Source organism: Mobula hypostoma, chromosome 2, assembly GCF_963921235.1.
Source record: "Mobula hypostoma chromosome 2, sMobHyp1.1, whole genome shotgun sequence".
Classification (NCBI taxonomy): domain Eukaryota; kingdom Metazoa; phylum Chordata; class Chondrichthyes; order Myliobatiformes; family Myliobatidae; genus Mobula; species Mobula hypostoma.
The window spans coordinates 60,707,223-60,732,581 of record NC_086098.1 but is presented as its reverse complement, the minus strand read 5'-3'; the positions used below and the strand labels follow the sequence as shown (position 1 = coordinate 60,732,581).

The 25,359-nt window shown below is 41.2% G+C and overlaps 1 long non-coding RNA gene across 1 annotated transcript in view; it reads right to left on the bottom strand.

The window, feature by feature from the left end:
- LOC134358762 (uncharacterized) overlaps positions 1-14,675 on the bottom strand; it is a 159,651-nt gene extending 144,976 nt beyond the window's left edge. The window contains exon 1 of the long non-coding RNA XR_010020944.1: positions 14,661-14,675. This is a non-coding gene — a long non-coding RNA (uncharacterized LOC134358762). The remainder of the gene's footprint in view (positions 1-14,660) is intronic.
- Between the last annotated feature and the right edge of the window lie 10,684 nt (positions 14,676-25,359).

The window sequence follows — 25,359 nt, the reverse complement described above, 5'->3', positions numbered from 1 at the left end:
TTTTCGCATTTCTGTTCTGAAAGGGCGCCCTTCAATTCTGAAGTCATGCCCTCTCGTACTAGACTCCCCCATCATGGGAAACAACTTTGCCACATCCACTCTGTCCATGCCTTTTAACATTCGAAATGTTTCTATGAGGTCTCCCCTCCCCTCATTCTTCTAAACTCCAAGGAATACAGTACAAGGAAGTTGCCTAAATCGGGGAGCATGCCTTACGAGAATAGGTAGAGTGAACTTGGCCTTCTCTCCTTGGAGCGACGGAGGATGAGAGGTGACCTGATAGAGGTGTATAAGATGATGAGAGGCACTGATCGTGTGGACAGTCAAAGGCGTTTTCTCCAGGGCTGAAATATTTAACACGAGAGGGCACAGCTTCAAGGTGCTTGGAAATAGGTACAGAGGGGATGTCAGGGGTAACCTTTTTACGCAGAGAGTGGTGAGTGTGTGGAATGGTCTGCCGTTGACTGTGGTGGAGGCGGATACAATAAGGTCTTTTAAGAAACTCCTGGATAGGTACCTGGAGCTTAGAAAAACAGAGGGCTCTGGGTAACCCTAGGTAATTTCTTGAGTAAGTACATGTTCGGCACGGCATTGTGGGCTGAAGGGTCTGTATTGTGCTGCAGGTTTTCTATGTTTCTAAAGACAATGGTCCATTATCTCAGTTTTCACTATCTTATTCACTCCAGATGAGATCAGGACCATTGTCTGTTGCTGACTATGAACATAGAGCCTTAATATGTCTTTACTTCCAATTTTACTACTTTGACTTCAGACTTCAGATATCTGCACCATTTACCTCTGTCGCCTATCATATTCCACTTTGCAACCCAATAGCACACAGAAAGGTGACTACATTTAGAATTACCATAGGTTATAAAGATTCACTAAGAGCAGGAAGTGTTTTGAAAACTGACTCTAAATCCCTGTTTTCTCTCCAGATCTGATAATGTAAAAGAGCAAGTTGTATAATGGTGCTGCTAAACCATGGCAACTTGTTGTGGGCTACTTACAAAACCTTTAAATATACTACTTCTTCTGAACTACTCTCACTGCACTCTAGCCTGTAATTTCCTTTAGGTAACATACTTATGATCTGTTTAGCTAACTAGGAATTTCAAAATCTTTTGAAGCACTCTTAACTCTAAAGGATGCGGGTACGGCACCTTTAAGCAGACAAAGGTACACACCATGGCCGTAAGAGAGGGAGGAAGGGAGGACTCCAAGCTAGACTGAAACACAGTGGAATGAAGCTTCCTCTACCCAACACCTTGTTAACAAATGTACAGTTATTAGAGACAAAATTGAGGATCTAAGGGCAAGATTGCTGAGTCAGAGGGAAATGAGAAATTGCTGTGTTCTTTGTTTCCCAGAGACATGGCTCACTCTGGACCTGCTGGATATGTCAGTAAGACCTGAGGGCTTCTCAATACAGACTATTGATTTGGAGAAGACAAAAGGTGGGGATCTGTGTTTTATGACAAATTTTTCATGGTGCTCAGATGCAGCAGTCTTGTTGAATTCGTAGTCCACAATTTGGAACATCTCACAATTAAGTGTCAATCATTCTACTTAACAAAAGAGTTCTGCTTCATGATCCTGACTGCAGTTCACATATAACCAAAGGCAGATATTAAACAGGCACTCAAAGTATTGAATATTGCCATTAGCAAACATAGAAAACATAGAAAACATAGAAAATAGGTGCAGGAGTAGGCCATTCGGCCCTTTGAGCCTGCACTGCCATTTATTATGATCATGGCTGATCATCCAACTCAGAACCCTGAACCAGCCTTCCTTCCATACCCCCTGATCCCCGTAGCCACAAGGGCCATATCTAACTCCCTCTTTCTTTTCTTTTTAAATCTTTTTATTGAATAAGTATACAAAAAGCCATATAGGCACTAATACACTGTTAGAATATAATAAAAATACAGAAGATATTAATACAAAAAAAATGATACAAACGATGTAATTTAAACATAACGTACCAAGGTAACATAATAGTACACTAATTTTTATATATATATCAATAGAGAAAAGGAAAAAAAAAACCCCAAAAAAAACCCACCGTGCAACTAACTAAAAGCAAAGCAATGGGCTAACTTGAAACCAAACAGAGTTAAAAAACTTAAAATCATGTCCTCAATCCTGACCTCCATTAAAAACAGTAAAAAAAACAAGAAGGGTATATATTACATTAAATGAAAATATTGAATAAAAGATCTCCAGGTCTGTTCAAATTTAAATGAGGAGTCATAAAGATTGCTTCTAATTTTCTCCAAATTCAAGCATAATATCGTCTGAGAAAACCAAAAAAAGTAGTTGGAGCATTAAGCTCTTTCCAATGTTGTAAGATACATCTTTTCGCCATTAAAGTAAGAAATGCAATCATTCTACGGGCTGAAGGAGAAAGATTACTGGAAATTTTAGGTAGTCCAAAGATAGCAGTAATAGGGTGAGGAGAGGTATCTATATTCAATACCTTGGAGATAATATTAAAAATGTCTCTCCAAAAAGTTTCCAGAGTAGGGCAAGACCAAAACATATGAGTTAAAGAGGCTATCTGCCCCGGACATCTATCACAAAAAGGATTAATATGAGAATAAAAGCGAGCTAATTTATCTTTGGACATATGTGCTCTATGAACCACTTTAAATTGAATTAGGGAATGTTTAGCACAGATAGAGGAAGTATTGACTAATTGTAAAATCTGCCCTCAGTCATCCACGGAAATGATAAACCCCAATTCCTGTTCCCAATCTACCCTAATCTTATCAAATGGAGCTTTCCTAAGTTTCATAATAATATTATAAATCATAGCCGATGCCCCTTTCTGACATGGATTAAGGTTAATTATAGTATCTAAAATGTATGTAGGAGGAAGCATTGGAAAGGAAGAAAGTATAGTACTTAGGAAATTTCTAACTTGTAGGTATCTAAAAAAATGTATTCTTGATAAATTATAATTATTAGATAATTGTTCAAAAGACATAAGGGAACCATCTAAAAATAAATCCAAAACCCGTGAAATACCCTTAGTCTTCCAAATTTGAAAAGCACGATCTGTAAAAGAGGGAGGAAAAAATATGTTACCTAAAATAGGAATCGCTAACCCAAATTGATTAAGATCAAAAAATTTTCTGAATTGAAACCAAATACGTAAGGTATATATAACTATCGGGTTAGACACCTGTTTAAGGCGTTTCAAATCAAAAGGAAGAGAGGAACCTAAAATAGAACCAAGTGTATAACCCTGAACAGATTGTAATTCCAATGTTACACATTTAGGAATGGATAGTATATCCTGGTCAAGTAACCAAAATTTCGTATGTCGAATATTAATTGCCCAATAATAAAATCTAAAGTTAGGTAATGCTAAGCCTCCATCTCTCTTAGCTTTCTGTAAATGTATTTTACCCAGTCTCGGGTTTTTATTTTGCCAAATAAATGAAGAAATTTTGGAGTCGACTTTATCAAAAAAAGATTTTGGAACAAAGATTGGTAATGCCTGAAATATATATAAAAATTTTGGCAAAAAAAACATCTTAACTGCATTAATACGACCAATCAAAGTTAAATATAAAGGAAACCATTTAGATGAAAGTTGAATAATATGGTCAATTAATGGTAAAAAGTTAATCTTAAATAAATCTTTGTATTTACAAGTAATTTTAATCCCAAGATATGAAAAATAATTATTAATCAATTTAAATGGAAAGTTATGATATAAGGGAAGTTGTTTATTAATCGGGAAAAGTTCACTCTTACTAAGATTTAATTTATAACCTGAAAAAAGACCAAATTGTGCTAATAGCTCTAAAACAGCCGGGATGGATTTTTGGGGATTAGAAATATATAAAAGTAAGTCATCAGCATAGAGTGATATTTTATGGGACTTTAAGCCCCGAGTTATCCCAGTAATATTTGGAGATTCTCGAATGGCAATTGCAAGAGGTTCTAATGCAATATCAAATAATAAGGGACTAAGAGGACAACCTTGTCGAGTACCTCGAAAAAGAGGGAAAAAAGGTGAACTTGAAGAGTTAGTACGGACCGAGGCCACAGGAGAATGATATAACAGTTTAATCCAGGATATAAATTTCGAGCTAAAATTAAACATTTCAAGCACCTTAAATAAATAAGGCCATTCTACTCTATGAAAAGCTTTCTCAGCATCTAAAGAGATAACACACTCAGGAACATTTTGTGATGGAGTATAAACAATAATTAACAGTGTGCGAATATTATAAAAAGAGTAACGACCTTTAATAAAACCCGTTTGGTCTTCCGAAATAATAGAAGGAAGTACTTTTTCTAATCTATTTGCTAATAACTTAGAAAAAACTTTAGAATCAACATTTAATAAAGATATTGGTCTATAAGATGCACATTGAGCAGGATCTTTATCCTTCTTTAATATTAGAGAGATTGATGCTCTATTGAAAGATTCAGGAAGTTTACCAAGTTTTAATGAAGCCTCAAAAAACCGTACAGAACCAAGGGATTAATGAAGGTGCGAAACATTTATAAAATTCTACGGTAAACCCATCAGGGCCAGGAGCTTTCCCCAAATTCATAGAGAAAATAACGTTCTTAATCTCATCCGTGGTAATGGGAGTATCTAACATAGAAGACATATCCTGTGAAATCTCAGGGAAGTCTAGATTATCTAAAAAATCATTCATAAATTTAGAATCTCGAGGAGACTCTGATTGATATAAGGAAGAATAAAAATCACAGAAGGTAACTCCATCTTAAATATAGCCAATGAATTGGCCTCAACTGTTTCCTGTGGCAGAGAATTCCACAGATTCACCACTCTCTGTGTGAAGAAGTTTTTCCTAATCTCAATCCTAAAAGGCTTCGCCTTTATCCTCAAACTGTGACTCCTCGTTCTGGACCTCCCCAACCTATGATTTCAGTCTCTGAGACTGACGTAAGAGCATCCTTCAGGAGAGTGAACCCAGGGAAAGCATCTGGCCCAGATGGGGTAAATGGCTAAGTAGTAAAGACCTGTGCTGATCAACTGGCTGGAGTGCTTACCGATATCTTTAACCTCTCACATTGGCAGTCTGAGGTACCCAGCTGCTTCCAACAGGCTTCAATCATACCGGTGCCTAATAAGAAAGTGGAAACCTACCTCAATGACTATCGTTCAGTAGCACTTACATCCACTGTGATGAAGCGGTTTCAGAGATTGGTGGTGAAACATATCATTTCCTGCACGAGAAGAGACTTGGATCCCCTCCAATTTGACTGTCATCACAACAGGTTCCACAGCAGATGCCATTTCATTGGCTCTTTGCTCATCCTTGGAACACCTGGACAGCGAAGATCCATTCATCGGGATGCTCTTCATCAACTACAACTCCGTGTTCAATTTTATCATCCCCATGCCTTGTCAGTTTTCAAAGTGAATCTCTTAAGAGGCTAGCAGCTGCATTTGGAGACACAAATGACTACCAATGTTTATCTCCAATTGACTTGTGATTCGCAGCAGACAGAAAGACCTTGTTGCAGGTAGAAGGACCTTAGGTGTCAGGAGACAAGTCACTCACTACAGGATACTAAGTCTCTAACTTAATCTTGTAGTCACAATGTTAATGTGACTGTTGTATAAAATTGCCAACAGATCTCTTTTCTCTGATATTTCTCTGATATTTCTCTGATATTATTTGACATTACTGAAGAGAGTGTTGTCTGAACATATGACATTGAGACATGATGACAATCTTCCTGTAAAATCAACAGAGAATTCAGGTCCCACAAAAGGGACCAGCTTAGTCCTCAACAGGCTTGAAATTGCAATATGAAAGAGCTCTTTCACAGTGTTGTTCCAGACACAATGGGCTTCAGGATTCTTTGAATTACCATCCTTGAAAAGCTCCAGCATCATTTAAAGATTTTACCCTTGTTAGAGACAGACACCTAAATAACTGATGCTGGAAAGGAAATGGTACCTGGTGTTCAGGCAGAAAATAAGTCCTGACTCAAGAGAGTGGGAAGTGATTGCTCTCTGAGATTAAAGTGCGAATAAACAGATTTTTAAAATACTTTTATATTGTATTTTTCTGAATAACTTGACTGATGTCTTAAGAGGTTAATGATCAGATTTTTAAAAAAATATAACTAACCAATCCCATATCATATTTTTCTTCCTCAGTCACTCATTTGATACCATTTCATGTAATTTCCACATTTTGTGCTGCATCTGGGATCTTCTGTTATACAATGGGGCTTATTGTGTCCTTGCCTACAACATTACCCTTATTGTTAGAATAAATAGTGGCAGATTTACTCAGATGACAGCCTGGTTCACCACAATGAACAAAATAATTTGTCTGAAGAACACAGTCACCAACATAGAAGATGCATGAAGCCTTCTGGCAGTGGATTTTGAATGCAGCTTCTTCTGCAAATGCCCACGCAGGAATTACTAAACAGCAAATGCATCACAAGTGAACAGGAACTTGTGATTTTTGCAGTTGATTTTCATTCAGTGCAAGGATCAAAGCGTGTGGACAGCTGGATCACAAGTCCCATCAAATTAATCTCCCAGACCTTACTTAAATATCAGGGCACTGGTTCCTGTCCAAAACCAGCAAGAATAATGCAAGTGGAAAGTTACAGAGAATCAGAGTGACACCTGTGCCTTGCAGAAATGGTTGTGGGCAAGCAGAGGAAAGGAGCAGGATAGACTGTCTGCATGGAAATCAGGAATAGGAGACCCTGGATTTTTTTATTGCACATCCTGCTCCTCCAAGCCCATAATAACTCTGACAAAAAATTATTTTCAAACTTACCTTGGACCATCCTGGCCACGGTTTCCTCTCTGTTTGATAGGGCAGTGTTGAAGCTTGATGGGGCTCACAGATGCAGCGACTGAAATGTTAACGTCGGTACAGACTACTGCCTTACTATTTGAATGTTAATGTCAGTACAGACTACTGCCTTACTATTTAAATGTTAATGTCAGTACAGACTACTGTCTTACTATTTAAATTAGATCCCCCAGCCCAGGAAGTGAGAGCCTCAGAAAGCTTCACCATCAGTAGATATGAAGTATTGGTAGCAACAAATGATGCTGCTTCAAAACAGTTAATGAACTCAAACAACTCTAACACAATGCAACTCAAAGCAAAGGTGGTTAAAACTGTCCCAAAGACTAAATTTCACTGTGATATTATTTCATTATCCTTTGAAGCAGAACTGCAGCTGCATAAACTCTGCTAGACTGCATTTTAACTAGGTAAGATACAAGTTCATTGAATAAAAATCCTAAAATAACAAGTTGTTTCTCACACACAACAAAGCCTGCCATACCAGTCATCACTGGTCATGTCAGTCCTAGTGCATTGCAGGCAAATAATAAGAGTAAAGCAATGGTGACAAGGTAAGTCATGAGGTTATGAGTCCATCATATCATACAATGAGACCATTCCATAGTCTTCCATATGTATTAGAGTCACATCTGCCAGAAGGTCATGCGGCTGGGCGATCTGGAAGACCGTGTAAGGAATCTGGAGCAGCAGCTGGATGACCTTCGACTCATAAGGGAGAATGAGGCAGTCACAGATGAGAGCTACAGGGAGGTAGTCACACCTAGGATGTCGGAAGCAGGTCGTTGGGTGACAGTCAGAGGGGGGAAAGCGAAGGTGAGCAGACAGGTAGTGCAGAGCACCCCTGTAGCCATTCCCCTGAATAATAAGTTTACCATCCTGGATACTGTTGGAGGGGATGACCAACCAGGTGTGAGCCACGGTGACAGGGCCTCCGGCACTGAGTCTGACCCGGTGGTGCAGAAGGGTGGGACGGAGAAGAGAAGAGCTGTCATCATTGGAGACTCTATAGTCAGGGGAGCAGACAGGAGATTCTGTGGACGTGAGAAGGACACCCACATGGTTTGTTGCCTCCCGGGTGCCAGGGTCCGGGATGTCTCTGACCGGGTGCACGACATCCTGGTACAAGAGGGAAAGCAACCAGAAGTCGTGATACATGTTGGTACCAACGATATAGGCAGGAAGAGGGATGAGGTCCTGAAGTGTGAGTTTCGGGAACTAGGCAGAAGGCTGAAGAACAGGACCTCAAGGGTGGTGTTCTCAGGATTGCTGCCAGTGCTACGTGACAGTGATGGTAAGAATTGGAGGAGATGGCAGTTGAATGCGTGGCTGAGGAGTTGGTGCAGGGAGCAGGGTTTTAGATTTTTAGATCATTGGGATCTCTTCTGGGGAAGGTGGGACCTGTACAGATTGGATGGGTTGCACCTGAACTCGAGGGGGAGCAATATCCTTGCAGGTAGGTTTGCTGGCATGGTTCGGGAGGGTTTAAACTAATTTGCAAGGGGGATGGGACCCGGAGCAATAGAGCAGTGAAAGAAGTGCATGGAATAAAGCCAGATCTAAGATATAGAGAGGCTTTGAGGAAAGAGAAACAGAATATACGGTGTAAAGACAGTAATGTAGAAGGGCTGAAATGTATGTACCTCAATGCAAGAAGCATCAGGAACAAAGGTGATGAACTGAGAGCTTGGATACATACATGGAATCATGATGTAGTGGCTATTACAGAGACTTGGTTGGCACCAGGGCAGGAATGGATTCTCAATATTCCTGGATTTCAGTGCTTTAAAAGGGATAGAGAGGGCCGAAAAAGGAGAGGAGGGGTGGCATTACTTGTCAGGGATACTATTACAGCTACAGAAAGGGTGGGTAATGTAGCAGGATCCTCTTTTGAGTCAGTATGGGTGGAAGTCAGGAACAGGAAGGGAGCAGTCACTCTATTGGGGGTATTCTATAGGCCCCCTGGTAGCAGCAGAGATACAGAGGAGCAGATTGGGAGGCAGATTTTGGAAAGGTGCAAAAATAACAGGGTTGTTATCATGGGGGACTTTAACGTCCCTAATACTGATTGGCACCTGATTAGTTCCAAGGGTTTAGATGGGGCAGAGTTTGCTAAGTGTGTCCAGGACGGATTCCTGTCACAGTATGTGGACAGGCCAACTAGGAGGAATGCCATGCTAGATCTAGTACTAGGTAATTAACCGGGTCAGGTCACAGATCTCTCAGTGGGTGAGCATTTGGGGACAGTGACCACCGCTCCCTGGCCTTTAGCATTATCATGGAAAAGGATAGAATCAGAGAGGACAGGAAAATTTTTAATTAAGGAAGGGCAAATTAGGAGGCTATAAGGCTAGAACTTGCGGGTGTGAATTGGGATGATGTTTTTGCAGGGAAATGTACTATGGACATGTGGTCGATGTTTAGAGATCTCTTGCAGGATGTTAGGGATAAATTTGTCCCGGTGAGGAAGATAAAGAATGGTAGGGTGAAGGAACCATGGGTGACAAGTAAGGTGGAAAATCTAGTCAGGTGGAAGAAGGCAGCATACATGAGGTTTAGGAAGCAAGGATCAGATGGGTCTATTGAGGAATAGGGAAGTAAGAAAGGAGCTTAAGAAGGGGCTGAGAAGAGCAAGAAGGGGGCATGAGAAGGCCTTGGCGAATAGGGTAAAGGAAAACCCCAAGGCATTCTTCAATTATGTGAAGAACAAAAGGATGACAGGAGTGAAGGTAGGACCGATTAGAGATAAAGGTGGGAAGATGTGCCTGGAGGCTGTGGAAGTGAGCGAGGTCCTCAATGAATACTTCTCTTCAGTATTCACTAATGAGAGGGAACTTGATGATGGTGAGGACAATATGAGTGAGGTTGATGTTCTGGAGCATGCTGATATTAAGGGAGAGGAGGTGTTGGAGTTGTTAAAAAAAATACATTAGGATGGATAAGTCCCCGGGGCCTGACGGAATATTCCCCAGGCTGCTCCATGAGGCGAGATAAGAGATTGCTGAGCCTCTGGCTAGGATCTTTATGTCCTCGTTGTCCATGGGAATGGTACTGGAGGATTGGAGGGAGGCAAATGTTGTCTCCTTGTTCAAAAAAGGTAGTAGGGATAGTTCGGGTAATTATAGACCAGTGAGCCTTACGTTTGTGGTGGGAAAGCTGTTGGAAAAGGTTCGTAGAGATAGGATCTATGGGCATTTAGAAAATCATGGTCTGATCAGGGACAGTCAGCATGGCTTTGTGAAGGGAAGATTGTGTCTAACAAGCCTGATAGAGTTCTTTGAGGAGGTGACCAGGCATATAGATGAGGGTAGTGCAGTGGACGTGATCTATATGGATTTTAGTAAGGCATTTGACAAGGTTCCACACGGTAGGCTTATTCAGAAAGTCAGAAGGCATGGGATCCAGGGAAGTTTGGCCAGGTGGATTCAGAATTGGCTTGCCTGCAGAAGGCAGAGGGTCGTGGTGGAGGGAGTACATTTGGATTGGAGGATTGTGAGTAATGGTGTCCCACAATGATCTGTTCTGTGACCTCTACTTTTCGTGATCTTTATTAACGACCTGGATGAGGGGGTAGAAGGCTGGGTTGGCAAGTTTGCAAATGATACAAAGGTTGATGGTGTTGTAGATAGTGTAGAGGATTGTCGAAGATTGCAGAGAGACATTGATACGATGCAGAAGTGGGCTGAGAAGTGGCAGATGGAGTTCAACCTGGAGAAGTGTGAGATGGTACACTTTGGAAGGACAAACTCCAAGGCAGAGTACAAAGTAAATGGTAGAATACTTGGTAGTGTGGAGGAGCAGAGGGATCTCGGGGTACATGTCCACAGATACCTGAAAGTTGCCTCACAGGTGGATAGGGTAGTTAAGAAAGCTTATGGGGTGTTAGCTTTCATAAGTCGAGGGATAGAGTTTAAGAGTCGCAATGTAATGATGCAGCTCTGTAAGACTCTGGTTAGGCCACACTTGGAGTACTGTGTCCAGTTCTGGTCGCCTCACTATAGGAAGGATGTGGAAGCATTGGAAAGGGTACAGAGGAGATTTACCAGGATGCTGCCTGGTTTAGAGAGTATGCATTATGATCAGAGATTAAGGGAGCTAGGGTTTTACTCTTTGCAGAGAAGGAGGATGAGAGGAGACATGATAGAGGTGTACAAGATAATAAGAGGATTAGATAGAGTGGATAGCCAGCGCCTCTTCCCCAGGGCACCACTGCTCAATACAAGAGGACATGGCTTTAAGGTAAGGGGTGGGAAGTTCAAGGGGGATATTAGAGGAAGGTTTTTTACTCAGAGAGTGGTTGGTGCGTGGAATTCACTGCCTGAGTCAGTGGTGGAGGCAGATACACTTGTGAAGTTTAAGAGACTACTAGACAGGTATATGGAGGAATTTAAGGTGGGAGTTTATATGGGATGCAGGGTTTGAGGGTCGGCACAACATTGTGGGCTGAAGGGCCTGTAATGTTCTGTACTATTCTATGTTCTATGTTCTATTATTTCATAGTCATCATATGACCAGGACTTTTGATATGCAACAACCGTCCACAACCTGCTCTCATGGCTTCACAAGACCTTGATTGGAGGGGCTAAGCAGCTACTACACCTTGCCCAAGGCTAGCAAAGGGAAGCAGCACCTTACACCTCCTTTGGTAAAGACATGTCTCCACCCTGCCGCTCAGAAAACAGACAGCAAAATTAAAACAAAACTGATTTTTCATAACTGTAAAGTAAGATATGCCAGGAATATAAGCTCGTAAACAATGTTGGCATTTGAAAATAAATTATGAAAAAAGTACTGCCCATCTAACATTGACGAAGCTCAATGGTGAAATACACAAAATCTTCACTTCATTTCAAAGACGTCTAATATAAGATATAAGAGATATAACTTTTAATGATTATGTTTTTTAATTTTCCTGTTTGTATTTAGTCATAAATGATGTTGCTTATTCAGTTCTCAAAGTAAATATGTACTCCAGCTTTAAATTATTTTTTACATTTCACACTGATAACTCATATATTATTCCGTTGTCTCTACAATTAGATTTTACAATTGAAGATGATAAATCCACATTTAAATTTCTGTTTCCAGACTAACAGTAAAGTAAACCAATTTAATTGCAATAAAATAGCTTTCAAAGTACTACAATATACTGTCCATTTTCTGTCCCTTAAAATCTTTGAGCTGTTAATCCTCTGGCTCTTCTTCCATTATAGATGAGAAATCATTTGAATTAAATCTGTACTTTATTTGATGTTTATCTTCCCAGACAATTATGCTTTCTATTAAGTTCATTGATATTTTTGGCAAATTTCAGAAGAAAATGAACTCATTCAGCATGTTGGATTACATCAGTGGGGCAACCTACCCTCCATCCTGGATTATCTATGAAACAAGGAAGCTTCAACTCTCCATAGAGTAGAAAGATGTAACTTTTCTGCCATTTGCATCAGATATTTTCCTTTCAAATAAATGTAAGCTGTCAGTTCAGAGCCAAGAATATTCTTATCCCATAAATATCTCAAGTTATAAATATTTTAATAGTTGATCATTGCTAACACCTTAAACATTATCAAAAAAAAAGTCAACTTCCAAATGACATTTAGCCTTTTTATGTCAAATGGAGCACTGTCTTAAAAGAAAGCTTTAACAAGCTTGTTTTCTGTTACTCATCAAACAAAACCAATGCTCCTCAATGCAACAACAATGCTCTTCAGAAGATACAGTGAGGTTCAGCTCCTGTTATTTATCTCTGTAAGCTTCAAAGATGAATATTAAACATTTCAGGCATTTGCACATGAGAGAAAAATGTCTTAACAATGGCTAACACATATCTGAATTGTGGTGGATTGAAATCAAATCTTCAACTGTATGCTTAATCCAGGATCTGCAGTGTTCACTTGAATGCTCCTAGAAATATTTTACATATTCTTCCTGGTCCTTTGTGTAAACTACTTGTGTTCTACTGGTCTAAAATTTGCTGAAACATTGATGAGGAGCATCATAGAACATTTAGTATGAACAAATAACACAACATTAGACAAGGACAAAATGACGATTAAATACAGAAATTAACCATTTGCTGTCGGTAATCAATTGCTCGTGCCTATTTAGCTCCATAGTAAAATGTCTGTTTATCCAAAGTAAACGCCCTCCCGAGTTAAGTTGATAAATAATTTCAATATCTTTTCAAACAAGTGCTAAGTGTTAAGCACTGCCATTGTTGAATAAACTCCAACTCTTAGGGAAGTGAAGTGTATATGTTATTCATATTTGAATAGAGATTGTGGTTTTAAGGGGTACAATAACTGGCGGAATAAGGTCGATGCCACTCTGAGACTCTGTGGAGCCTCACCCAACAATCTGACAATTTACAGTTCACTGGAAGTGTGCAATCTGCTTCATTCAAATTCATTCCTGACTACACCTGGCCACTGCTTACAAATGTGATCAGCATTGCAGTCCTCGTTAACCTTGATACCCAGCACTGAGGTGGTATAAAATGCATTCAATTGTTTTGAAATACAGTAGATCATGTTTTTGTCATAATATGTAAATGATACAAGGGCAATGGTGCAGGTAACACTGCTACTTCACAGCTCCAGCTACCCAGGTTTGAAATTGATCCCTGGTGTTGTTGGAGTAGAATTTGCACAGTTGTCCGTGACCACCTGGGCTTCCTCTTGTGTTCTCTGGTTTCCTGGTTGGGATGAAGAGGTGGGGGACATGGAGAGGTAGGGGTTGATTCATTGGCCACTTAGTTTCATACCCCGTAATGCGGCTCAGTAAGTTTGAATTGAAAAAGACTGCTCAAAATCATCAGTACAACAAAGCCCAAAGTAATCAGCAGCACATTGTTTATACTTCATGTTAAACTATTTCTACCGCCTTGTGCTATTCCACGAGGTTTATGTCACAGTATAAGTAGAAAATGGATCTGTCAATTTGTATGAAAAAGAATTTGGTTATCATCTCGAAAGGCTACTTGCTGAGAATGAAAACAGCATCCGAGATGGGCAGGAACAGCTGAACACCAAACACAGTCAGTTTCTATTTTTGATACAGTCAGAATCACACCAAAGTTGTTAAATCCAAGCATGAAACACTCTTTGAGTTCTATACCTCTGGCTTGAATTTACAGACAATTATATTTGTATCACCTTTGAAAATAAAAACATGACACACAATGAGAGAACAAACTGAAGAGGAGATGAGGAGAATTTTATTTGGAATGCACTGAAAAGTGTTGGAAGCAAATTCAGTCCTAAATTTCAAACAGGAATGGATAAACACCTGGAAATGGAAAAAAAATTGGAGGGCAATGGTGTAAATCTGGAGTACTGAGATAAATGGAAGCACTCTTTCAAAATGCCGTCATAGCCAAGATAGACTGAAGGGCCTCTATTGCATATAAATGTTGTCCAAGATAACATTAAGATAAGAACAGGAGAAGTATTTGTCTAAGGTTACAATGTTGTGAATACTTTTCAAATGTGGCTAAATTAAATATTTACCTTTGATTAGAAATTAACAAGACTAACAAAATGAGCATCATCATGAAGAAGGTGAAGATTTTAAGAGTGACAAGCTGGTCAGTGTAAATCAAAGATTCAGGCGGTTTTCCGTTGTGTCAAGTGAGAGGAACAATTTGAAGTGAAAGGAACAGTTTGAAGTGAAAAGATTAGAAAACACCCAAGGTACCTAGAAGAAGTGTAATCAGTTAAAAATTCAGAGTGAATCAAGAATATTAAATAAGTGCACAAATCTATCTTAATCTTCTTTCCAATAAGATCAGATTAAGTTTCATTAAAATTCTCTACTAACCTCAATAATCTGAAGTCTCTGCTCCCTTTCCTTAAATTTTTCTCTGGTTATTTTTTTTACCAAGTATAGTAACTACAGTTAGGCATGGTGATTCACAGCTTTATATAGTGACACTTCTCATCTCTTGGACTCTTCTAATATAGAACTGTTTACTTATAAGATCCCAATTGCTTTGGCAGCCGCAGTCATGGAACAGAAAAAGCTGCAGAAAGTTGTAAACTCAGCCAGCTCCTTCATGGTTATTAGCCTCCCGAGCATCCAGGACACCTTCAAAATGTGATGCATCAAAATAGGCAGCGTCCATCATTAAGGACCCCATTACCAAGGACACACCTCTTCTCAAGGCTACCATTGAGGAGGGGCAACAAGAACAGGAAAACACACGCAACATTTCAGGAACAGCTTCTTCCCCTCCACCATCAGATTTCTGAATAGAAAATGAACCTTGAACACTACCTCATTATTTTTTAATTCTTCCCTCCCATTTTGCACTACTTACCATATTATATTATACAGTAGCATGCAAAAGTATGGGCACCCATGGTCAAAATTTCTGTTACTGTGAATAGTTATGTGAGTAGAAGATGAACTGATCTCCAAAAGTCATAAAGTTAAAGATGAAACATTCCTTTCAACATTTTAAGCAAGGTTAGTGTATTATTTTTGTTTTGTACAATTCTAGAGTGAAAAAAAGGAAAGGAGCACCATGCAAAAGTTTGGGCACCCCAAGAGATTTGAGCTCTCAGATAACTTTTACCAAGGTCTCAGACCTTAATTTGCTTATTAGGGCTATGGCTTATTCACAGTCATCATTAAGAAAGGCCAGGTGATGCAAATTTCAAAGCTTTATAACTACCCTGACTCCTCAAACCTTGTCCCAACAATCAGCAGCCATGGGCTCCTCTAAGCAGCTGCCTAGCACTCTGAAAGTTAAAATAAATGATGCCCACAAAGCAGAAGAAGGCCTATAAGAAGATAGCAAAGCATTTTCAGGTAGCCGTTTCCTCGGTTCATAATGTCATTAAGAAATGGCAGTTAACAGGAACAGTGGAGGTCAAGCTGAGGTGTGGAAGACCAAGAAAACTTTCCGAGAGAACTGCTCATAGGATTGCTAGAAAGGCAAATCAAGACCCCCGTTTGACTGCAAAAGACCTTCAGGAAGATTTAGCAGACTCCGGAGTGGTGGTTCACTGTTCTACTGTGCAGCGACACCTGCACAAATATGACCATCATGGAAGAGTCATCAGAAGAAAACTTTTTCTGCATCCTCACCACAAAATTCAGCGTCAGAAGTTTGCAAAGGAACATCTAAACAAGTCTGATGCATTTTGGAAACCAGTCCTGTGGACTCATAAAGTTAAAATAGAACTTTTTGGCCACAGTGAGCAAAGGTATGTCTGGAGGAAAAAGGGTGCAGAATTTCATGAAAAGAACACCTCTCCAACTGTTAAGCATGGGGGTGGATCGATCATGCTTTGGGCTTGTGTTGCAACCAGTGGCACGGGGAACATTTCACTGGTAGAGGGAAGAATGAATTCAATTAAATACCAGCAAATTCTGGAAGCAAACATCACACCATCTATAAAAAAGCTGAAGATGAAATGAGGATGGCTTCTACAACAGGATAATGAACCTAAACACACCTCAAAATCCACAATGGACCACCTCAAGAGGCGCAAGCTGAAGGTTTTGCCACGGCCCTCACAGTCCCCTGACCTAAACATCATCGAGAATCTGTGGATAGACCTCAAAAGAGCAGTGCATGCAAGACGGCCCAACAATCTCACAAAACTAGAAGCCTTTTGCAAGAAAGAATGGGTGAAAATCCCCCAAACAAGAACTGAAAGACTCTTAGCTGGCTACAGAAAGTGTTTACAAGCTTAAAATACTAAAGAAATGTGTCATCTTTAACTCGCTTAGCTATTCACAGTAACAGAAATTTTGACCAGGGGTGCCCAAACTTTTGCATGCCACCGTATATATAAAACAGAACTTATCAGTTTTGAAATCAGAACCCAAGCAACCTCCTGGACTGACTTCAAACACTTTAATGGAGTAATGTGGAAAATTCTATTAGTTTTTCCTTTCCACCTAATGGATCATGTTCTTCAATAAAATCTTCCTTTTTGTCCAGACTGTGAAATTACATTCCGAGAGGTGGAAGCCATGTATTCTGATCAAATTTGTACTGTGTAGGCTGAGTGAACTTGCATGGTTCTCACACTCAAACACTTTTGGCTAGATTGCTAATTTAAAAATTAATATGTAGTGGAAACCATTTACCCTCAAGCACAAAGTGAAAGTAAAAATTCAATATTGCAAACACGAGGAATTCTGCAGATGCTGGAAATTCAAGCAACACACATCAAAGTTGCTGGTGAACGCAGCAGGCCAGGCAGCATCTCTAGGAAGAGGTACAGTGGACGTTTCGGGCCGAGACCCTTCGTCAGGACTAACTGAAGGAAGAGCTAGTAAGAGATTTGAAAGTGGGAGTGGGAGGGGGAGGGGGAGGGGGAGATCCAAAATGATAGGAGAAGACAGGAGGGAGAGGGATATACTGTATGTGTGTATATATATATATATATATATATATATATATATATAGATATACACTTGTAATTTATAGTATTGCAGTGTTATGCTGCTGTAAAACACCAAATTTCATGACATTAATAATATTAAACCTGATTCAGTATGGAGATGAATTTGTACAAGATTTCTCCTTGTTTTTCCATTGCCATTCTTGAAGAATATCCCTGAAAACCCCAAAAGGGTGTAGAAGAGGTTTACAGGGATTCTGCCTGCACTGGAGGGCATTACTATAAGGAGAAGTTGGACAAACTAGGGTTGTTTTCTCTGCAGTGGTTGAGGCTGAGGGGAGAACTGATAGAAGTTTATAAATTTATGACAGACATACATACATAAAGTAAACAGATGCCATCCTTTTCCCAGTGTTGAAATGTCTAATATTGGAGGGTTTGACATTAAGGTGACAGGGGAAAGTTCACAGGAGATGTGTGGGGCAAATTGCTTTTAAACAGAGACTGGTGGGTGACTGGAATGTGCTGTCAGGGGTGGTAGTGGAGGCAAATGCGATAGAGGCATTGAAGAGGCTCTTAGATAGGCTGATAAATTTGTTGAAGTGGAAGGATATAGACTATGAACATGCATAAAGCATTAGGTGTCATTAGCTTAATTAGCTCAGTACATAATTGGCTGAAGAACTTGTTCCTAAGCTGTACAGTTCTGTGTTTTACAATACAAAATTAATGCCATTTTCCTAAGATCGCCAAGACATTTCAACGAGAATTACAACAGGCAGGAAGCTTTACCACCTCTGATGTTTACAATACTCAACTAAATAAAAGTTAAAAATTTAGCTTTTATCATGTAACTATTTACATCTTTAAATAATGCATTCTGGAGTATCTAAAGGTAATGAGAGCTCAGTATGATTGCTCCTATGTTATTTTCCAGGACTATGCTTCTTTACTTTATTGTCGCCAAATAGTTGATACTAGAGCGTACAATCATCACAGCGATATTTGATTCTGCGCTTCGCGCTCCCTGGTGTACAAATCGATAGTAAATATTACAAATTTAAATTATAAATCATAAATAGAAAATAGAAAAGGGAAAGTAAGGTAGTGCAAAAAAACCGAGAGGCAGGTCCGGATATTTGGAGGGTACGGCCCAGATCCGGGTCAGGATCCATTCAGCAGTCTTATCACAGTTGGAAAGAAGCTGTTCCCAAATCTGGCCGTACGAGTCTTCAAGCTCCTGAGCCTTCTCCCGGAGGGAAGAGAGACGAAAAGTGTGTTGGCTGGGTGGGTCGTGTCCTTGATTATCCTGGCAGCACTGCTCCGACAGCATGCGGTGTAAAGTGAATCCAGGGACGGAAGATTGGTTTGTGTGATGTGCTGGGCTGTGTTCACGATCTTCTGCAGCTTCTTCCGGTCTTGGACAGGACAACTTCCATACCAGGTTGTGATGCACCCTGGAAGAATGCTTTCTATGGTGCATCTATAAAAATTAGTGAGGGTTTTAGGAGACAGGCTAAATTTCTTTAGTTTTCTCGGGAAGTAAAGGTGCTGGTGGGCCTTCTTGGCAGTGGACTCTGCTTGGCTGGACCAAGTCAGGTCATTTGTCAGGTCTGTGCTCCAAACCTATTCTGGTACTGCTCCCCAACTTTTCCTTCGATACATTGACGACTACATTGGTGCTGCTTCCTGCATCCATGCTGAACTCGTCAATTTCATCGACTTTATTTCAAACTTCCACCCAGCCATCAAATTCACTTGGTCTATCTCTGACACTTCTCTCCCCTTTCTCGATGTCTCGGTCTCCATCTCTGGAGACAGACTGTCCACTGACATCTTCTACAAGCCCACTGACTCTCATAAATACCTCAATTATACCTCTTCCCACCCCGCCACATTCAAAAATGCCATTCCCTATTCCCAGTTCCTCCGTCTCCGCCACATCTGCTCCCAGCTTGAGGCTTTCCGTTCCAGGACATCTCAAATGTCCTCTTTCTTTAAAGATCGTGGTTTACCTTCTACGGTGATCAATGATGCCCTCACCCGCATCTCCTCCATTTCCCGCACTTCGGGCCTCACCCCGTCTTCCCGCCACCACAACAGGGACAGAGTTCCCCTTGTCCTCACCTACCACCCCACCAGCCTCCAGATCCAGCACATTATCCTCCGCAACTTCCGCCACCTTCAACAGGACCCCACCACTAAGCATATCTTTCCCTCTCCACCCCTCTCCGCTTTCCACAGGAATCGATCCCTCACTTATCTGCACGTCCATCCCCACGGATCTCCCACCCGGCACTTATCCCTGTAAGCGTAAGTGCTACACCTGTCCCTACACCTCCTCTCTTGCCACCATTCAGGGTCCCAAACAGTCCTTCCAGGTGAGGTAACACTTCACTTGTGAGTCTGTTGGGGTCATCTATTGTATCCGGTGCTCCCGGTGCGGCCTCCTCTACATTGGTGAAACCCGACGCAGATTGGGAGACCGCTTCGTCGAGCACCTCCGCTCCGTCCGCCACAACAGACAGGATCTCCCGGTAGCCACCCACTTCAACTCTGCTTCCCACTCCCATTCAGATATGTCCATACATGGCCTCCTCTACTGCCATGATTAGGCTAAACTCAGGTTGGAGGAGCAACACCTCATATACCGTCTAGGTAGTCTCCAGCCCCTTGGTATGAACATAGAATTCTCCAATTTCCGGTAATTCCCTCCCCCTCCCTTCCTCTATCCCTATTTTGCATCACCTCCCTCATAGTTCTGCCTCCTTCTACTATTGTTCTCCTGCCAATCACCTCCCTGCTTCCCCTCCCCCACCCCTTTGTCTTAAAAATTACTGTTTTTTTCAACTACCAACATTCTTCAAACCCTCCCCAAAGTTCTTCCTTCTGTCCTGACGAAGAGTTTCGGCCCGAAATGTCGACTAATCTTTTCAACTGATGCTGACTGACCTGCTGAGTTCCTCCAGCGCATTGTGAGTGTTCCTTGACAACAGTATCTGCAGATTATTTTGTGTTTACAGGTCATTTGTGATATTGACCTCGAGGAACTTAAAGCTTTTGACCTGTTCCACTTGTGCACCACCAACGTAAATGGGGTTGTGCGGTCCGCTACTCCTTCTGAAGTCAACAACCAATTCCTTCATCTTGCTGACGTTGAGGGATAGGTTGTTGTCTTTACAGCTCTTTACTTCACCCCTTCCCCTCTCCAAGTTTCACCTAGCACCTTGTACTTCTTCTTCCCCTCCCACCACCTTCTTACTCTGACTTCTCATCATTTTTTCCAGTCCTGATGAAGGGTCTAGGCCCCAAATGTCAACTGTTTACTCTTTTCCATAGATGCTGCCAGGCCTGTTGAGTTCCTCCAGCATTTTGTGTGTGTTGCTTGGATTTTGAGCATCTGCAGATTTTCGCATGTTTGGATTAATACCAGCCCAGTACTTCTACTGCAGGCAGCATGCTGGCTAAATGTTGCTTTTTAATTAACATAATGACTGCCTGCAGCGTACAAAGTAGAGACTGGGCTAATAGCACTGTTGAGTGGCTGGATACCACAACAGAGAATTTAATATCATTGCTGTCAAGCTTTGTTTAAGTCAGCTTGCATCTCGGATAAGAGAAGTATGGGGGGCGGCAGCACAGTAGCTCAGCGGTTAGCGTGACTCTGTTACAGCTCGGGGCTGTCCCAGACTTTGGAGTTTATTCCAGAGTTGTCTGTAAGGAGTTTGTACTTTCTCCAGATGAACTGCGTTGGTTTCCTCTGAGTGCTCTTGTCAAGTCAAGTCAAGTCACTTTTTATTATTATTTCGACCATAACTACTGGTACAGTACACAGTAAAAACGAGACAACATTTTTCAGGACCATGGTGCTACATGAAACAATACAAAAACTATACTGAACTACATAAAACAACACAAAAACTACACTAGAGCACAGACCAATGCAGGCATTTCCATAAATAATAAACAAGACAACTTTGGACTGTGGTTTCCTCCCACAGTCCAAGGACATACCAGTTACCAGGTTAATTGGTCATTGTAAATCGGTGGGATGCTGGGCAGGGCAGCTCATTAGATCGGAAGGCACTGTTCAGCGCTGTACCACAAAATAAATAAATAAATAAATAGACTGCTGTGGTAGGGGATCTCATATTACAGTGTGCAAGACTAAGGATAATTCACATATTGTTCCTTGATGAACCTTGTGGGCAGAAATGGGAATATCCTTAATCGCTAAACCTTCTCCCCTTCTTATTTCTCTCTTTCCTTGCAGCCTGTCCTCTTGGTACAGCTCTGCTGATTCTCCGCTTCACATTCATCACCTTGTACACCATTCCATAGACTTTGGGAAGCTTGCAGAAAGAACTAAACGTTTGTATGATTGTGCAACAGCCAACAGAAAACAACAAATTCACTGAGCTGAAAATGGTCTGTGATCATTTTAAACTGCACTGATAAGCTAAGATACAAAATTAATTCTCACACCCACTACATCACTCTGCTTTACTGTGAGCACAAACCCTTGTGAAAATAAAAATCAGAAAGCAACCTATGATCTTCCATCAGAACAATATATTCTTTCATCAGATTATTGACCTGAAACACTAACTTTCCCCAGAAGTTTCTGTTCTTATTTATTAATAAAATTAAACTTTTTAAAAAATAATATCATGCTTTGGGAACAATCGTAAATCAGGATATTTTGTTGAATATAAATTCAGTCACATAATCCATATATCAGAGCTAAATATTGCCTGCAAGCTTGGCTTTTACTTCCTATTTCTTTCTTCTAAAATTAGCTTCTCTTATTGCCATGCATGTTACAGATTCTGTAGTGTCAACAGCTTGCAATGGAAATGATGTGCATAGACTTTCACTAATTAGTTTAGTGCAGGCATATTTATAATTGGGACTTTAATACAGAACTGAAGTAAAGCATTTCTGAGCAGAAATTACTTCATCATACAGATCAATTGACGTACCGGTAAAAATGGGGGAACTGGAATTTCTGCTGCACATTCCAGGCAGTTTGGGCTGCCATGTAGATCTGAAACAGTGTGGGGTTTTTCCTACTTTCCCCTTGGATTATCTCTGCTGTAGTAGGGAGACTTGAATTTACATTAGGGAGAATACATCAGGTGGTGTTTCCTAGTTTGTAAAGTTTTCAGGTATTTCCTTTTCCAAAGGTAAACAGGACAATCCATCAGGATTTCTATCATTAGTCATCCTCTTGAATTCAATCTTGTAACTGTGTCCTCCAAAAACAGAGCCCATCTCTGCATTTGTTCTGCTGCTGTTAGTGGAATACCCTTCTGTGGTTTGAAAATGGAAACTCATGGTTGATGATCAGTAATGAGGGTAAACTCTTTCCCGTACAGGTAGTGGTTGGAATATTTTACACCCCAAACCAGATTTGAGGCATTTCTGTCAATCTGTGTGCAATTATTCTCTGCAGTGTGGAAAGGAAACCTGTTGAAAAGGCCAGGGGGTTTCACTTCCATCACCTATAACATGTGACCTGACTACAGCTATATCATAAGGTGAGGCATCACAGGCAAGTTCCACTGGATAACGTGGATCATCATGTGTGAGAACAGTGTATGATGTCATCACTTCCTTTGCTTTTTGGAAAGTCACCTCACACTGCTTTAGAAACATAGAAACATAGAAAATAGGTGCAGGAGTAGGCCATTCGGCCCTTCGAGCCTGCACCGCCATTTATTATGATCATGGCTGATCATCCAACTCAGAACCCAGCCTTCCCTCCATACCCCCTGACCCCTGTAGCCACAAGGGCCATATCTAACTTCCTTTTAAACATAGCTAATGAACTGGCCTCAACAGTTTGCTGTGGCAGAGAATTCCACAGATTCACCACTCTCTGTGTGAAGAAGTTTTTCCTAACCTCGGTCCTAAAAGGCTTCCCCTCTATCCTCAAACTGTGACCCCTCGTTCTAGACCTCCCCAACATCGGGAACAATCTTCCTGCATCTAGCCTGTCCAATCCCTTTAGGATCTTATACGTTTCAATCAGATCCCCCCTCAATCTTCTAAATTCCAACGAGTACAAGCCCAGTTCATCCAGTCTTTCTTCATATGAAAGACCTGCCATCCCAGGTCCAATGTCATTTCTTCTTGACCTGCAGTAAGGAGTTAAAGGGGTGAAGCACAGCATACAGGTTTGACAGGAACTTGTTGTAGTAATTAACAAGTCTTCAAAAAGATGGAAACTGTGATGTAAGTAATAGTCTGTAACTTCCCTTTGGACTTGGAGGCAATTCGATGTGGCAGAACCGAGGCAAGGCGAGGTGGCAGGTCCGTCACTGACAGCGTGGAAGAGCATGAAAGGTTAGACACAGGCCGAATAGAAGCCTCAGGGTGCAGGCCCCAGAATGTATTGACACAATGGAACATGATGATTGGATGGAGATTTACAGGCTGAATCGAGGCGGTGAAGTCCAGCGTATCCAAGCAGCAGAACCCACTGTTCAGACAGAGATTTAAATGCCGGACCAGATTGAAAAGGTCAGAGTGAGAAGATTCAGATCACTGTTCAAAGCTGCTGAACCCATCGTTCGCATGGAGAGTTAATCGCCAGGCCAGATTGAAAAGGTCAAGGGGTAGGGGCCTGAGGCGAGGTACAGGCCGATTAAGATCATTGCTCCATGATGTTTACTTGGCTCTGAGCTGAACTATGGGTCTCGGACTCTCTTTGTGGACTTCAGTTCAGAAACACTGTTTGCTTGAATGATTTTCTTTCATTGTACATTGGGTGTTCAAAGGTCTTCTAAATGGGTTAACGGTTGGATAATGTAAACATACTTTGATAATAAATGTACTTTGAGTTTTGAACTACCACCAACATATCATCTTTGGAACCAGAGGACCCAGTTCACTTGACCACTGTTACACCACATCAACAACGTTTATCGTGCCATCCCATGCCTGCAATTTGCGAAATCTGATCACCTGGTTATACTGCTGCTCCTGAGGTACAGGCAGAGACTAAGGACCACAGCACCAGCGGTGAGGACCAGGAAGGGATGGTCAAGGGAGGCAGAGGAGTGCTTTGAATCAGTGGACTGGACAATATCCAGGAACTCATCTTCAGATCTGAATTGATACGCCACAGTTGCCACGATTTCATCAAGATCTGTGTGGAAGAGTCTGTGCCTTGAGAACATACTGGACATACCTAAACCAAATGCTGTGCATGAACCAGGAGATTCGTAGTCAGCTGAGGGCTAGATCTATGACATTCAAGACTGGTGATCCAGAACTATAAGAAGTCCAGGTATAACCAACAGAAGGCTATTTAAGAGTGAAAAAATAATTCAAATTGAAGCTCGAGACAGAACCGAATGCACATCAGCCCTGGCAGAATTTGCAGGCCATTACTTCCTACAAGGCAAAACCTAACATCATAAGTAGCTGCGATGCTTCACTCCCAGATGAGCTCAACACCTTTTATGCCAACTTTGAACGGGAGAATAAAACTACATGTGTGAATCCCTGCAGCATCTGGTGACCCTCTGACCTTGAAGCCTGCTGTCAATATCTTTCCAGAGGGTGAACCCTTGCAAGGCATCAGGCCCTGGTGGTTTTCCTGGAAGGGCACTGAAAAGCTGTGCCAACTAACTGGCAGAAGTGTTCAAGGACACCTTCAGTGAGAGATTTCCATCTGCTTTAGAAGGGCGACAAACATAGCAATGCCCAAGAAGAGCAGGGTGAGGTGCCTCAACGATAACCACACAGTAGCTCTCACATCTACTGTGATGAAGTGTTTTGAGAGGTTGGTCATGGCCAGTGTAAACACTTGCCTAAGCAAAAGGTAGGACCACTGCAATTTTACTATCACCACAATAGGTCTACAGCAGATGCAATCTCACTGGCTCTCCATTCAGCCTTAGATCACCAGACAATAGTAATGTTTAGTTAAGACTGCTGTTTATTTATTACAGCTCAGCGTTCAACACTATCATACCCTCAGTACTTACCAATAAGCTCCAAAATCTGGGCCTCTGTCTTTCTCTCTGCAATTAGACCTTTGACTTCCTCATCAGGAGACCACAGTGAGTACAAATCAAAAGTAACAGCTCCTCCTCGCTGACAATCAACACTGGCACACCTCAAGGATGCACACTGAACTCACTGCTCTA